This window comes from Taeniopygia guttata, chromosome 5 (assembly GCF_048771995.1).
Source record: "Taeniopygia guttata chromosome 5, bTaeGut7.mat, whole genome shotgun sequence".
NCBI lineage: Eukaryota > Metazoa > Chordata > Aves > Passeriformes > Estrildidae > Taeniopygia > Taeniopygia guttata.
In genome coordinates, this window is record NC_133030.1 from 53742138 (window position 1) to 53758433 (window position 16296).

General features: G+C 38.1%; 1 long non-coding RNA gene across 33 annotated transcripts in view; it reads right to left on the reverse strand.

Moving 5' to 3' along the window:
• The window catches only part of LOC115495650 (uncharacterized), a 318954-nt gene that overhangs the window by 249350 nt on the left and 53308 nt on the right, over positions 1 to 16296 (reverse strand). Inside the window, exon 4 of one of the 33 annotated variants that reach the window (XR_012056518.1) lies at positions 15450 to 15608. The exons of the other annotated variants lie outside the window; for them this stretch is intronic. This is a non-coding gene — a long non-coding RNA (uncharacterized lncRNA). The remainder of the gene's footprint in view (positions 1 to 15449; positions 15609 to 16296) is intronic. 33 annotated transcript variants of the gene reach the window in all.

The window sequence follows — 16296 nt, forward strand, 5'->3', positions numbered from 1 at the left end:
CCAGAGCCAGATCAGAGTCAAAAATGGCAATGCCCTCCATCTACTGCCTTTTCTCTCAATCAAATACAAAGGCAAGATTAATCTAAGTATACTCTTAAGCAAATGAAAGGGTTGCTTACAGTCTTGACACCAGCTTACTACTAAATTCAATGAATGTGCAATTATGAGAGTCCAAAAATTTCTGCCTACCTTGGCAATATAATACACACATTGAAACTGGAAAAAGAATCAGCAGAAATAGTCATAACAATCATCAACCTCATTTCATAGTTAGCTCCCTTTCCATCCTACAGCCAAAATGGAGAGAGTAATTAACAAGTCATTTATTTCTCTGTGACTCTATATTTACAAGAATTTAAAAAACAGAAAAGAGTTAATGTGAAAATTTAAATAATCTTCATAGTGCATAAGAATATTACATGAGAATATTTAGGTGGAATTGCCTCATTTATTTTATTCTTTTTCAACTGTTGATAAACATTTATCTAATGATTCCAACTGCTATGAATCTCCTGCCCACTAACCACAACCTTTCAGTGCAAGGCCCAAACTACTTAATAGCATCCTGTAAGTACAGTTGTTTTCAAAATAAGAGATTATGGAAGAAACTCTGTACAGAAGGACAAACCTATAAACAATTCAGATGATTTTTATACAAAGATTGGCTGGAATATCAAACAAACTGCCAAAAGTTTTGCAGCCAGCAGTTAAAGTGACTTGTGTACATTAATTCAAGAAAAAGTTGGATTATGCTTTGGAAAAGAAGGAAATACTACAGTACAGCAGCCACTAGCTTCCCCCCCACCTCCCCCCCTCCCTCTTTTTTTTGTACAGCTGGGATTATGGTTAGAGTGTTCCACATAGTTAACAAATATACTACAATTAGCAAACTTGCTTCTTTCATTTTCTGTAATCTGCAAGAAAGTTTCCCGTGGTTTTACAAGGCTGACCAGTTGGTTCCTTTTGCAAAACTACATTTATATCTACTTGCTGAAGTAAACATGTCTCTCTTTTTTTTTGGCTTAAGAATGCCTAGCAGCACTTTAAAAAGAAATGTGAGCCTGAAAAAACAGATGAGAAAGACCAGATAAAGTAGAACATCCTAATGAGTAGATAATTCAATAGATACCTGGAGAACAGAAAAATTGAAACAAAGAGCATCTTCATTTTTTACATGTTCTGTCATGTTCCACTCTTTTGTGGTCATCAGAACTTATCACACAGCAGGAAAAACAATTAGATACAGGATAAATAGTTCAGGGAAAAGAACAACAATATGAAAAGTCATGTGCAAAATCATTCTTCATCAAACTTTTATGTCATAATAAAACTGAAAAAAAAATGTTTTTGTTGGTGAAGTGATCACTAACTTTGCCAGAAAATTAAAACACTGAGATAATCACCAACCCAGGAAAGAAGAAAAAAGAAAAAACATAAAAAACCTGAGATTTCAGAGAGCTTTACATTTTCATTGGGAAAGAGAGGTTCAAAGATTCCTTTGGATCAGTAAAGTCCTGTCATTCACTCAAGCTGTCCTCCTGGTGCCACAAACAGAAGGAGTAAACACAGAAGAACTGGTAAGAGTCCTAAAGGTTGGGTAACTTAACTGCAGTGACCATAAGATTCAGGATCCTTAGGGGAGAGAATCAGGCAAGAAGCAGAATCACAGCATTAGACTTCAGAAGATAAGATTTGGCCTGATTAAGAACTAGTTCAGGAAGAATCCTGTGGGAGAGTTCTGGAGCAAAGAGGGGTCCATGACAGAGGGTTAAATTTCAAAGATCACTTCCTCTATGCTCCAAAAGCATCTGTCCCCATGTGCAGGAACTCAAGCAAAGGTGGCAGGAAGCCTGAATGGATGAAAAGGGTGGTCCTGAAAAAACTCAGAGAGAAAGTATACAGGATGTAGAAAGAGAGGAGGTGAACCTAGGAAGAATACAAAGGCAATGTTTAATCACACAGAGATTGGATTAAGAAAGCCAAAGTCCACCAGCAGCTGAAGGATGGGAAAGGGAACAAGAAAAGTCTCTACAAGTACAGCAAAAGGAAAGCCAGGGGAAAACTGGGCCAGCTGCTGAAAGATACAGGGTACATCAAAAAGGCCAATTCATTCATCTTGATATAGAAAATACCTTTTTCATTTTCATAAGAACAATCGGTCACTGGAACAACCTCCTAAAAGGTGGAGTCCCCATCACTGGAGCTTTTCAAGATACAAGTGAACATGGTGCTAAAAGATCTCCTCTAGACTTCCTTTTCTGCAAAAGCTTGGATCATGTATGTTCTTACAATGTCTCCCTCAACATGTGTTGTTCTATGGTTCTCTGATTCTGATTCTATGATTTTGTATTGACAATGCCCTCTTTACCTCAGTCTTTAGTAGGAAAGTGGTTTACCTTGATGAATCCCAGGCCCTAGACACCAGTGGGAAAGTCTAGACCAAGGATTATTCTTCCACCAAGAGTAACTAATATCAGTTAACCAAATTGGACACCTGTGAGTCCATAGGACTTCATAAGATGCACATATTTGTGCTGGCCAATTTCATTGTGAGACAATTATCCATGAACACTTAGGGTGCTCAGAACAGGTTTTTACATGGGAAAAATTCTGATTCCTGTATTCACGAAGAGCAAGAATGAGATTTTGGAGAACTACAGACCAGTCAGCCTCACCTTGGTCCATGGGAAAGTGCTGAAGCCAATCTTGGAAGCCATTTCCAAACATACTCACGACAAAAATGTGACAGACCCTTGTCAGTATGGATTTAGGAAGAGGAAATCACCTCTTCTATGATAAGATTAGTCTGGTGGACAGGCAGTGCATGTAATTTATTTTGACTTTGGAAGGGCTTTTGACATTATCTCCAATACCATTCTTACAGAAAATGAGTATAAGTGGAAAGGAAGGTGGGCTGACAACCAGCTGAATGGCTCAAAGGGCTGCAGTCAGTGCTGGGAAGTTCAGATGAAAACAGAATCCTTGTTGCTACACCCACACTTATTAATAAATAAGCCAGAATGAGAATAGAATGTCAGGTAGCTATAATGTGACATCATCAGATGATGTTCTACATGCTGGAGGCAAAATATATCAGGTTTAAATTAAGATAGAGAGTAGATTTACTAGAAAGCTTTTGCTTTCTTGATTCAAATATTTATCATAATTTTAGACCGACAGCTAGAGTTCATCTTTTGTAATTATAAATTATGGCTGGATGAAACTTGTCTGGGCCTGCCCTTGATTTCATTATTCGTTGCATTCCCTTAGTCTTTGAGGAACAAGTAGTCAAATTAAGAAGTCCTCTTATAAAATGGTTTACAAGAAAGCAGGGTTATTTCTGCAAACAATGGAAAAGTCCATTTGTTGAATAGCTATTCACAAGAGAGGAAAAAAATGATGTTATTTGGAAAAAAAATATCATGTCAAAAGGTCTGCACAGTGACGGAGATGCCACAGTGATGTGATTTACCTTGGCATGAGGTAAAAAATTATACACCAAAGCTCCAGAGAGTAAAAGATTCACAGTTGCACACTCAGGCTGTTACCAGAAACAAAGCTGCAGAAGAAAATAAAGATCAAATACTAAATTATGGACAAAGGTCATGGAGAAAGGCAACATTTCTAAAAGAGAAAGCTTGAGATAGTATCTGTAAGCAATGCTAGTGACAAGGGAGAAAGGGAGAAGAATTGTGTCTGTATATGTTTATTATTGCCAAATAGGTTGAAAAAAAAAATCAACATCACTGTTATGGTATTTTCTTTCACTGGACCTAAAGGACAGCAGCAGCGGAATCTGCTGTTTGTGTTAAAGTGTCAGGAGGAGAAAGATCAAAGACATGGAAACATCTGCTTTTAGAAGCCACTTGAAAAATAATTATGCAATAGCCTGTGAAAAACATCTGTTAAAAATGCTGCTATCCACCCATCAAATAGAAGAAAGACACTTCAAGAAAATATATGAGAGACCGGAAGAAGATCAGGGCTCATTTTTCCCTTGAAACATCCATTACCTCAAATCTAAACTGAAACCCAAAGGTAAGTTTAGCAATAGAAATATATGATAAAAGTAAGCAGCATAATAGACAACTGCCAAACAGATGGTCCAACCTGTTATTACATAATCAATACAAATAGAGCCAGAAACCATGCTTAGCATGTACTCTTTCTGAAGACAAACAAATTGCTTCCTGGGAATTTTCAGCCCTCCCATTCACACACTATAAGGCCTTCTATTTAGTCAAGGGGTTCTCTGTTCCACAAGAGCAAGACAATTCCAGCTCAGAGCCTCCCTGCCAGTCACTCAGAGGAGTCTAAGTTCACACCAGGTCTCCACTCATTATATGTGATTGATTCAACATCCACATCTTTCAGGAGGACTACTGAGCCCAATACAGAATTGTGTCAACATAATTCTACCTGGATTTTAAAAAATGCCCTCTCCTTACCCATTTGATGTGCTGTACACATTCAACAGATTATTCAGTACTGGAATACATGTCCTGACATAGGAGATTTATATAAAGCATTTTAATCAGCAATTAAGACAGACAATGCATATGTGCTGTTCCCAGGTTCCTGCTGATTAGCAGAAACTGGCTGAACTACAAGATTTAACACTCTTCTACCCTGTGCCTACTGTAGCAGAAGTAAAGGAAGAGTTCACATTTTAGTTCTTAAGAAGCCAAAAAAGCAACACCTTCCAACTTCTGCATCAAATAATCAGCATAGCTAACTTCATCTACATATCAAATGGCATACTGGTGAGATTCTGCATTGCATGTGACAGAAAGAGGCTGGGTAAGAGACCTTTGCCTCTCTTGTATCCTCAAGTTCATGCTCAAATTCAGTTGCAGAAGAAATTCTGCCTTTCCTACCAAAAGAAATTTCCCTTGGGCCTCAGAATGGACCTCTCAAATGTGTTGCTGCATTTGCCTCATAAGTGGATATTTGTCAGTAGGAAGCAAATCACTTGCTACAGATAGAATATGGTATTTAATATACTCCTGAGTTCCTTACCCAGGAGTAAGGGACAAGACACAACAATGTAAAATATTATTTTCATATCAGTAAAAAAATTACTTAAACATATAGTCACCTTGCTGCTTATCTGTCAGAAGAAAACAGAACAGAGGGAGGAGGTATGGTTTTAAACATGCCCAAAAAAAACTTTAAAGCAGATTTTTAATCCATAGTAATTCACAGGAATTATATTCTCAAAACAGTGGTTTGTAAGAACATCATTGCAATGTTTTCTGTTCTTACTTTTATAAATAAAGAATTTATATGAAATTTTTAGGCTCTGTTACTCCCAATTACTATCTGATCTATCAACAGTTCTTAATTCAGATGATTTAATGATTGTTTTGTTTTATCTTAATTTTTTTAAAGGAACATTTAGTGAACCAAAAATTCAACCCAAATCTTCAGGGTTTGGTAAAAAACATCCATGGTTTTCTGCCTAAAAGCATTTACAGATGAGGAGTAAAATGCACTGAGTATGACAGATTTAGGTATTTGTCAAGGAGTGGGAGGGCAGGTGGGAGAAAGCTATGAGTATGTGCTGCTGTCCTCAAGTGTTCCTTGAAACCCATAGACTTCCAGCAGTGTTCCAAAACAAGATCAGTGTCAATCTTAAACATTCTCTTGCACATTCTTCTAAGTCCCATGGAAGTATACATGTTTTGGAGATCTGGGAAGAAAATTTATGAAAGTAAATTCCCTAGGTTAACGCAACAGTGGAAGAGCTCTGCCTATCACCTCGCCTTAAATTAACTGGAAAAGAGGAAAGATGTTGAACTATATTGCCCTCTGAATATTTTGCTCAATTAAACAATGCAAAATTTGGCTCAAGTAAACCATCTTCAAATTTCCCTCTCCTGAAGCTGAAGTGCAGTGAAGACATCAATTGAAGAGCAACTTAAATATTTTAACAAAGCACAATACATTCTGGTTTTGAGCTCCAAAGTACATGGAAGTCTATATTATAGAATGAGATTCCCAGATTAGAGCATGCCTGCCTGTGTAGCAATTGGCTTCAGCCTAGAATTTCCACAGCTAACATAGGTCAAGTGTGTCAGACCAATTTCCATGTCAGTAGAGGAGCATATGCACACAAATAGCTATATGGTTGCTCCCTGACTGTAAATGATCTAGTAACAGTTCATTACAATGCTGCCACTGACTTCTTGTGCCAGTTAATTTAACAGCCAGTGTAATTTATTCAAAACCTTGGGTACCATGTAATCTGTATTAAAAGCAGAAATTGCCATTTACTGACAATTTCAAGTTGCCTAGGATGGTGGGGGAGCGAATAACTATGCTTACTAATACATTTTGGGGTTTTTAAAGAATAACTAGAAAAGGAAATTCCAGCATCTTGACACATGTGAAGACTGACCTACACTAAGAAGCTAATTTGGATTACAATAGAGTAATTTAAGTGCAAATCTTCCAGATTAACCCCTGAGATAGCAACTTCTGGTATGATTTGTCTTGCACAGACTTGCCTGAGAATTTGTGCAGAAAATTAATCTAAGGCAATTTATCAGAAGAAGCCTCTCTGGAATAATTTCCTGTAACAAAATGCCTGGGACTTCTGGTACAAGTGATGTTAGTTTGTACATTCAAGTCCTTTTCTACACCTGCCTGGGCTGACACCTACACCAGCTGCTCAGCTCCAGCAGACTCTTCTCCCCAGCTCTACTAGTGAAGAAGCAAAAACGTGATGGAGGCTCCCCTGGGCAGAGGGTCACACTCACATTTTCACCCAGCAGTGCTCTCTTTGCAGTTCAGAGCCAAACTTCATCCACATGGGTCAACACAATTCCTAGAAGACACTAGAGTAAAAGAATTAACCACGTTCTCACAAATGAATGAGATGCAATCAACACATCAGTGAGACAAACTGTGTAATTGCCAACATATTGAGCAGGGACTGCTCCCGTCCAGCAAACGGGCTTTGGCCCATGCTACAAATCACCAGAAGCAGCAAAAACCCTGGAAAATCTTGGCCTCTCTGGAAGAAACAGATTTAATCTGGTCTTCAGACATTTGGGTGAGGAAAATACAATGTATAAAGCTGCTCACAGAAGGTCATGAACCACTTGTATTGTGTCGTGTTCTGAAAGCAACATGTGATAGTCAGTTAAATGTACTTAGAACACATGAACTCAGACGGGTTTCTTTTCTGTCAGCTGCCTTATGAATCCTCTAGTCTTACTACTTGCTCACTGTATTGGTCTCAAATAATTATTTTAAGTTAATCAGTCATCAATTAATATTATGCCCATTTTCATTTAGAAATCTTGTAGGATTTACAGGTATGCTCCAAACTATCCCCTTTACAGTAGAAGAAAATAGCTTATCAGCTAAATGTCAATGATGTCACCAATTATTTTTATATTTTTCCCACCAGTCAATATATAGATTAATTTAGGGTTTTTGGAGTTTCTTTGTTTGTTTGGGGTTTTTTGTTTGTTTGCTTTTTGGTTTTTTACTACAAATCAATCTGCAATAAACAAAAATATGTAGTTCCTTGTCTGGGACACTAAAGATGCGAACATAAAGTTCCACAGCACTTAGAATTTTGTGGAAACTATTACAGAGTAGAATGAAACTCATATATATAGAGTGGAGCCTTGCCAAGACAGTTTAGATCCCCAGGTGGATAGGTAAAATTTAAACCAGCAGCATACCAGATTCAAAGACAAAACTTGAATCTCAGTGCAGTGTTTGAAACACTTTTGCTATTGTTTCTTAACTCCATGTATCATTTTTAAGCATCTTCCCACTGCTAATGCATAGAAACAGTAGGTCTCTAGAAACAGTCTGTCTCTAGAAATTGTAAGTAACATACTTAATGAATTTTAGTTTATTTGTGGAAGGTAGAAAATGAAAAATTTACTGATTTCTTCCTTCGAAATTCTCCTACCACTTTTTCATTTTCAATAAGGCTGAAATAGATCTTGCATCAACGAAAGCACAAACTTCTGCAATTTGAAATCAAGCAGTAACTGCATTCAAGTATAGCAGCAGAGTCTTTGCTCTCTCTGGAGTGCACATGTTCGCTAGGATGCCAGGTCTGTAAGGAAAACTATGATAAGCTGGTTCTATCAGGTCTTCTACACCTCATCAGCTGCAGCAGCTCATTTTCTAATGCCCATTCTATTGCCACACCTGCATGACACTGCATCCTCTGCTGCAGACACTGCTCTGTGGAGCACGGGCATTAGCAGAACCTTGGGCTCCTAGCAACATCAGAAGCCTCAGCCGTGCTGTCTCTGGGTCTCTGCACAGAGCATTTGAATCACTCCCTTGGATTTGGGTATCTAGATTCTGCCTAAGTTTTTCTTTATTCACCTAAGTGCTTTTTTGGATCTCACTCTAAATTCTTGCATATCATAAAACCTTTTCCAAAAACTCCATTAATTTCTCCAGCAATTATCAAAAGAACATGAGATTTTTTTCATTAAACAACAAAATAAAGAATGTATTAAATTGTTTTTCTGGTCTGAAATGAACTATTAAAGAAAACACGTCTGCAAAATAAACCTAAAACACTGGTTTGAGTGCTTACACCACTTTATAAAAAAAAAAAATATAGTGAGTTCTGAAACCCTACTGTTGCTAGATCATAAAATCTAATGCTTAACTGCTATGTAATGTATAAAGACACCTAATTAAGCAGTTATATGCATACACTTTGCTTATCCACACCAAGAAGCACAAACATTGCACAAAACTCTTGCAATGTCCTCCACACTACTGAGAGATTACTCAGCATCTGCATGAAAACACACTCCTTCTGCAAGGGAACACAGAATTAAATAAATACTGCATGATCTAGAAACAGCAGGACATCTAATCCAGGCAAGTATAACGATTTTGCTGTGTTTTCTTGAGAAACAAAAATACTCTCTTTTATCCTTTCAGAACCCCAAGATGGAGACAACCAGCATCATTTCTCAGGCCTGGTGTCATAAAATAAATTAAAATAGTAGGGACAGGTTGCTAATATTAAATAAACCTGTGGAATGAGAAAGCATCCATATATATAGGGCTTAATAAGACCATCCTCCCACTCTCTTTACCATGTAAAATAAGAAAACTCAAAAGGCTTTCAACTCATCACCCTTACAGGAAGTATCTTTTATTCCTCCTGGCAGACTTTTAGTATTCAAGCTGGAAGATGTGGGTTCTACTTTCATCTTCTTTGATTTATATAATGATCCTGTTTGTTTTTATGAGCTCAGTATACTGTCAACAACAACAGGACTCTCAGCTGGGCTTTGTGGATGCCGATGCTGAGCTGAAATTGAATTTAAATGGCTCTGAAGTTTGTCTGAACCACAACCTTCAGATTCATGACCAAACTTAGGATGGAATGAGACCCATGTTCTGTCCCAGAGCCATTCTTCTTCTACATGGTTGTTTCATTCCCCTGACACTCCAAGGATAACATCCCCCAGGAGGGATGGAGGTTTTGCTTCTCCCAACAGCAGAAAAGATGTAGTACTAGGAAAGACATGTCCCTCGGAGATGAAAAAGAATGGCTACACAGACATTATCAGCCCATGTTTCTTTTCAAGAAAGTAACAGAAGCAGGTGAGCATGCAATATCTCTAATCACAAAATTAAATATCAGTGTTAGTATTTTGGATCAGTGTTTTAACTACAAGGATGCATAAAAGGTAGACTTGGGAGAGAGAAAAAAATCAAGGTAACATACAAAATTTGTAAAAAAGTGTCCTCTTAGGGGAAAATATCCATTAAGCCTTTATCTGTCATGGCTCAGCCTCACTTTCCATGCAAATCCCTGTAAATTAAGAAAAAATCTGAAAAAAAAAAACAAACAAAAAAAACCAAACAAACAAACAAACCATAAGTCAGAGAAGTGCATGAAGCAGCTCTTGAAAATACTGAGTATTTGGTACAGACCTCCAGCACCAACTAACTGCTAACACAGCTAAACTGCTGCTTGTACTAAATGGAACAGAAGACTTTCAAAGACCCTGCAGAACGTCTATAGTCCCATAAAGAGACAGTACCAATATTCTAAATAAATTACTATTATAATTTAAACTGTTGATAAAGTCATTGCAAACTTCACTAACGTGACACTAATTGCTGTGGCTACATTTGTTAAAGGAGGATCCAAAATACCTTTCAACAATATCAAGAAAGAGCATTCTGTGCTCTTCCAGGTCGGAACACGTGAATACAAACAAGATCTTGTTTTGTTTTGCTAAAGAACATTTCTAGCACAAGTTCAAATTACTTAAGTCTAAGTCAGGGGTTACCTCCCACTAAATTCAGCAGCACCAAGGGATGGACCTTCAAAAAGCTTCAGTTATGAGAGGATGTTCATGTCCATATGAAACCAAAGGTTTTATGTTTCACTCCACATCCAGTTCTGTCATACCTCTAACATGCTGCATTTACTCTCAGCTCCTAAAATATATTATTTTTTAAGACGAAGAGTGTGGGGGAAGCAGAGAAACAGGAAAGAGCAGACTATATTAAGATCACAAAGCCACACCACATTTTCAGCAACTAGCTGATCTCCTATGAAACAGGATTTCAAACTATCTTTGGATTCCCTACTAACAAATTCCCAAGAGCTTTCTGTGTATGATGATCACAAATTTTCCTTTTTTTTTTTTTTTTTTTTTATGATTCTTCAGAAAGGGCACAAACTGATCCTTTGGAGAGATAGTGCTTTTTATCTGCAGGGACTTTGTAAACAAATTGATCCAGATGTTTTGTTTTAGAACTCTCCAGACACAGTAAATTATTCCTTACTACATCAACACTTCATTTCCTCTATTTGCAACTAATATCTCAAAACAGAACCCTTTTCAAAAGACAAATAATTGAAATGTTGTATCAGCATTAGCAAGATCATTTGGACAATTTTTTTTAAAAAAATCTGTCTTCTATATATGGATGCATTTGGTTACATATAATCGTTTCCAGAAAGGATCAAGATCAAATGTATTAAGAATGTATTTGGATCCTTTTCCTAAGCCACTGCAAATTTATCAAAGAAATACAACGAATTTTATTTTTCCTTTCCTTTGTTACATGATTTGTCGCATTTATCTTAAAAAAAAAAAAAAAACCACCCTAGACATGTGGAATGGTAATGGTCTCCAAAGTCTGAGTAAAAACTCAGACAACAACTAGTTTGTGTAGTTAGAATGAAACTAAAGTGAGAAAAAGGACAAAGAGACAGAATAGGTATATGAATTAGGTAAAAGATATTTAAGAATATTTGACTATATAGGCACATATACATTCAAAAACTAATGGAGAGGAAAGAAACCTGTTCCCTGTGTTTCTTGGTGGCATGCCAAATAGACTGCTTCTCATAAATGCATATAAAGATGATTTTTTTAAATTAATTTCTTTTAAAACCAGTAACAAAAAGAGTTCATTTACTTTAAAGATATAAGAGGCTTCCAGAAATATAAAGAAAAATATATTTTCTGTAAAAGGAGCCCTATTTAATATATCCCAGATGAATATACTGTATCAAAACACATTTTGCTAGCTTCCTTAACTACCTTTGGATGTTTCTCTTTCATTTTAAAATGTAAATGTTTCTCCACAACATCAAAATAGTCTCTCCTATTTACATGCTTTCTGAAGATCTCATACTGTCAAATACAGCAACCAGGTTTCCATCCTATGCCTCCTGAAATAGAATATTTGCTTTAAAATGAAATCATTGGTAGCTTTCCAGTTACTGTGAGGACAGCAGGATCAACTGAGTGCACAGCAACAGATTACAAAGCAGGTGGCTTGAGGCTAAATCTAAACAGTTTCCTCACATAGCTTTGTAAAGTGGGGTGCAGATAACTCCTAATGAGTGTTAAGGGCTGTCTAGTCACTTAGTTGTATATAAGGTCTAGACAGGTCAAGGTCTAAGGATCAGAGCTTCTAATTACATTCTATTAAATGCTTATTAGTTGTAAAAGATGTCACTAGAAGAACCATCAGAGATATAGTGCCTAATTATCAAATATTAGTGCCCTCATAAGACCCTCAGGACTTGAAAAACTATGATAAGATACTGAAAAAGAAAAATAGACAGCCAAAAAGGAGGTGAATCTGAGGACACAGCTGAAAATTGAGGTCATTGTGCTATATCACATTCCCCATGTAAAAGAGGAATTTGAAACTCATCATCTATTGAATCGGTCGGTATTTGGCAGCATCATTTCTAATGTTGAGTTAAACCATTTAGGAGACAGATTCGGAGAGTCTTTCATTGCAAAATGAGCAAATAATGAAATACATTTATTTCATAACCTGTATTTGCTACAAACACAACTCACTGAACTGTTGCTCATTCCCTAAAAGCTAATAAAAAAGAGAAATAATTATGACTAAAACCAGCATGCTTTTTTACTTCCTTTAAATAAAAGCCTCATATGAAAGCTCTTGTGGTTTGGTGATAGTGTGCTGTTGCTGACTGGCAGGGCAGGATTTGGCCAAGCAGCCCCCCAAAGGCTGTTTCTGGGCTGTTTTTCTCCCAGCACTCACACTAGGACAATACAGCAAGCTGGACAGATAAAAGGGAGGAGCACATGTTAGGCATGAATTCTGCAACGACATATTTTAAAACAGCAACAACGAGAGTAGTAAATAAATAACAGGCCCAGGCCGTGGCTAGTGGGGAAAGGCATCCACAGCCAGGAACACCAGCACCCAACTGGGTCATAGGCAAAGGTAACATCTGTCTCAGATCAGGGAGTGCAGTATGAAGTGCTAAGGACTGCTAAGGATCTTGTCCAGCTGGGAAGATGATCCCAGGAGACAGAAATATGGTCCCCAGGGTTAGGAGACAATCTCCTGAGGTTCCCTTGAAGGCCAGCACAGCAGTGCTGGAATAACTCCAAAGAACTCTGGCCTTTCCCTTTCCTTTCCCTTTCCTTTCCTTCCCCTTCCTTTCTATTTGAGCACCCGAAAACATGACACCGTTCAGACCTCTTGGACCTATGAAACATTTTGGAAAATGAAAGACTCCAGGCTTTATCATGACCTCTGTTGCTTCTCAGTCTCCTGACAGCCCTCAAATTACCTGGACTGCAGCCTTGCTTGCAATATCTTGGCTCTGCTGTTCCCTGTCTGCCTGGAACCAATTAATGCATTAGCACAGGGAAAAAAAAAAAAAATTAATCATCCTTTTCTGAACCTCAAAAGATTCAAGTTTTGGACAGACCTCTATGGAGATGGGGCAAGATCTGAACTGAGTTACCCCTTCCTGACAAAACATTTTGCTGTTTATTTCCCTTCCTCCCAACTGCGATCTAAGTTGTGGAACTGCATTTATCAGGCTTGCTTCCCTTCCCTCTGTCCTTTATAGCACCCTGGCAGAAGTTAAAAAAGGGCACCACTTTCTACTGACAGTCTCCCCTTTTTCCTCCCAGGATTCAAACTGCCCAGTACAAGGTGGCAAGAACCTCCTCTTTGTCATCTTGTCTTTTGGAGTGAATCTTTTTTAGCCTCAAACTGCAACGTACCAATGCCAACAGGAACACTCGACCTTTTTTTATTTCATTCATAAATGGAATAACGTCTTTCTTCCTTTTTCTGAGGTGAATTTCTGAACCTCATAAACCTCTTCTGTTTCCTGTAATCCTATCTATTCAGAAAAGCACCTTTTAGTATCATTCCCTTCTCCTGGCATAGTACTTCATCCTTCCTGAGACTCACAACTACTCCTCCTGCCCTGACAACCCTCCACCAAGCCCTCCCACAGGCTCAGGGCATCCCTAAGCACATACTAAGGCTGAAAGAATCCTTAAACTCAAAACTTGAGGATACCCTCACTCCTGACAAGCCTCTGCCTCCTCCACCTACTCCATTCTGTAATGATAAGAAGAAAAGGAGGCTGCAAGGAAAGCCTGTAAGAACAACTCACATCAGCAGCACACCAAACACTGCCTTTGCTCTACCAAATCAGTCTCTAGATGCTCCTCAGGGCTGGCACCATTTAATAAAATCACTCCATGCCCCCAGCAAGCAGAGAGCAGCATGGGCACAGCAGCATGGGGTTCAGTCACCCCTAGCACAGAAAGATGTAGCTGAACCTCAAGCAGCTTGGCCACTCTGCAGGTCTCCATGTCCTGCAATCCCAGAGCTACCAGAAGGCCCTGATCCCAACTACAACTCCTTTCAATTTTTTGTCCTTTTACCATATTTTCATTTCTGTCCCAAAATACTCCTGTATTTCTTTTTTTACCCTTAAAAACACAAGAGCTGTTTTTTTTAAATGCCAATTAACCAAGAACAGAGGGGAAATGACACATCAGGAGTAAAATGGAGCACTCAATTCTCTGGCTTGCTAATTAGGATTTATGTACTGGAAAAATCCAATTCCTGGCACCGGTGAGTTAATAAAGAAATGAAAAAATGTCTGGAAAATTGGAAAAACTGGTATAATTGTATAAAAAACCTAGCACATCTGGTCATTTCCCCACACATTGTTATTAGCACCACAATTATTTCAGCAGGAGGCAAGCTGGGAAGAAGTAATACATGACCAATGAAGAAAAGCAGTAGCAAGAAAACCTATCATTCAGGCACTAACTCCTGAGAGAAAGCAGACTTGGCCCTAAACAGAAAAGTCTATTTTAGCATGCACCTCTTTAAACACTGATTTATAGTGTTTAAACTGGAGATAATTGTTTCCACTAGGGGTATCACAACTGCAAAATTACCCTGTTCTTTCTGTGAAGTCATTTACATTGGTATATGAATTACTAATGCTTGCTACTTACCTGCTTTTTCTAGGGGTAGGGAGGAAAATATGAGGTGCAAAAGAAGATAAAACAGATCTCCAGATAGCAATTCATACAGCATGTATGTGTGTGTGAAGAGGATTCACTTACATGCTCCTGAAACTATAATGCTTAGCATAAAGATTTCCCAGACCATACCACTGAATGTGGAAGTTACTTGTCCTTCTTTCATAAATGTTTTTATGAGGAAGGCAAGAAACAATCTAAGGAATACTGCAAATTACAGCTGTGCTTTGTTGATTCTCCTTTGAGCTTTTTGCTTTTATATATTTGCATGGTAATGCCTCATGATATGATTATTTTGACAGTATAATAGGGTTCTCTTGCTTATTCTGCAGCATAATCCTTCAGGAATCTTATACAGAATAAGCTTCTGGCTAACATATTGATTACTAAGACCTTTTTCTTTTAAAAAATGTCCATAAAATTATCAGCCATGCTTCAAAAGAAAAATATGTTAATTTACATTGTAGCTAAATTGGGCAAGATCCAGTAAGGGAGTAAGCCAATTCAGTGCTAGGCACTATCTTTCAGTACCTCGGATCCCACTGGAAAATTCAAAAGCAAAGCCTTGGTTTCTCTATTCAATTCAGAGGATAAAGTTATGCTTCAGCATTTAATCCACAGCACCCAACATACCAGGCAAGCAGCTGATGGAAATATATTCAGGAGGCAGTCCCCTAGAAGCGGCCCTGATGAGTGCTATGCTTTAAATCCTGATCATTCAGGGCAGCAGTTTCATTTATGGAGTCTCTGGAGCCCAAAAGTCTCAACCCACGTTACGTATTTAATTTATCTCTGGAGGGAAGAAAAATCCCAACAACAAACAGACAAACAAACAAAGAAAAAAACCACGGTTAATGTTTTCCTATTAAAAGCAGGTTAGGAAAGCAGATGAGCTCCTATCTTCATATAATCACTCAGTAATTGCCCAGGCAGTAAAGGATCTCATTTCTTCTCTTAGCTCAAGGGAGCTCAAAATCACATCTCCAAAGAAATGTTCCTACTTGCAAGTATGCTCAATCCCTGAAGCACAGTCAAGAAACTCTGGGCCCAAAACAGAGAACAAAAACTGAAGCCCAACAGATCAGTAGCTTTCCTTGTAAGGAGGCATCCCTTTTCCTCTTCTACCAGGACTTTTTCTTTACTTTATCAAGCAGCAGCTCCATGGAAAATGCACAGTATATCCAGGGAACAAGGAGAAGAAACATATCTCTCTGTGTAACCTGAGCCCTTCTTCACTTGCATGCTGGAGTGAAACAATGCAGCGTGAGCAGTCGACTACTGCCTGCCCCGTGGCAAAGCTTCATGGAGTAAGATGGAGAATGCTCTGCCACACAAACCAAGACTAAATGACAGCCTAGAGACCAAGTATAACTCATTTGGTGGAAGATGTAGGATTTCATATTATTAGATAAAAGGGAACTGGAGGATTCTCATTCTGCTCAACGGTCTCAATCTTCATGCTGGGTAAAAGCCTTTGTGG